The sequence below is a fragment of the Gossypium hirsutum genome, chromosome A09 (assembly GCF_007990345.1).
Source record: "Gossypium hirsutum isolate 1008001.06 chromosome A09, Gossypium_hirsutum_v2.1, whole genome shotgun sequence".
Taxonomy (NCBI): Eukaryota; Viridiplantae; Streptophyta; class Magnoliopsida; order Malvales; family Malvaceae; genus Gossypium; species Gossypium hirsutum.
The window spans coordinates 30,615,246-30,616,099 of NC_053432.1; the positions used below are offsets into that span (position 1 = coordinate 30,615,246).

The window sequence follows — 854 nt, forward strand, 5'->3', positions numbered from 1 at the left end:
AAGAACTAAGAAAACCATCAATATTTTTTATTTAAAAGTTCTACCTGATTAGAGAGCATGGTGACGGAATCGACGTTATAAATGCCGGCTGTTTTTGTTGGCTTTGTCCTCATGACTTGCCACTGATAATTATTCAGTGACATCTCCTCTATAAACTCATAAGCATCTTCAGGTGTTTTATTATTGATGGTTCCACCAGCAACTGCATCAACCATTTGCCGAGTCGAAGGATTCAAACCATATGGAATGTTTGAACATGGAGCCAAAGCAGTAACCCATGGTGAGGGCACCTTCTCAAAAGATCCTTGTATCTCTCCCATGCATTGTAGAGTGTTTCTAAATCCATCTGCATAAAAGAAGAGATATCATTACGTAATTTAGCCGTTTTAGCCGGTAGAAAATATTTTGGTAAAAATTTGTCGATCATTTCTTCCCAAGTAGTAATTGACCCTCATGGTAATGAGTTCAACCACTGTTTAGCTTTGTTTCTCAATGAAAAAGGGAATAGCCGAAGACGAATGGCATCATCAGAAACACCATTTATTTTAACTGTATCGCATAGTTCCAAGAAGTTGGCTAAATGATTGCCTTTTTTATTATCTAGCCTAAGAATAAGGAGGTTTTGTTTTAACTAACTAATTATCTAAACTAAGAATTCACAGAAAATAGAATTGGGGAATTACTTTTGGAAAAATGATTGAATTAAGACAATACCTAAGGAAGAATCCACCTAGACTTCACTTGTTATTCTGACTCCGAATCGGACGATTTATTCGTTTAACTTGTTCCGTAGAGATCCCTAAGTTATGTTATTATCCCTATTCAAGACTAATAACATCTAATCCCTAGATTGA

The 854-nt window shown here is 35.7% G+C and overlaps 1 non-coding gene across 1 annotated transcript; it reads left to right on the forward strand.

Annotated features, from left to right (window-relative positions):
* The first annotated feature begins 272 nt into the window (after positions 1 to 272).
* On the forward strand, positions 273 to 379 carry LOC121207457 (small nucleolar RNA R71). The gene has a single exon (XR_005902548.1). It is a non-coding gene; the product is annotated as a small nucleolar RNA R71 (small nucleolar RNA).
* Positions 380 to 854: the final 475 nt, after the last annotated feature.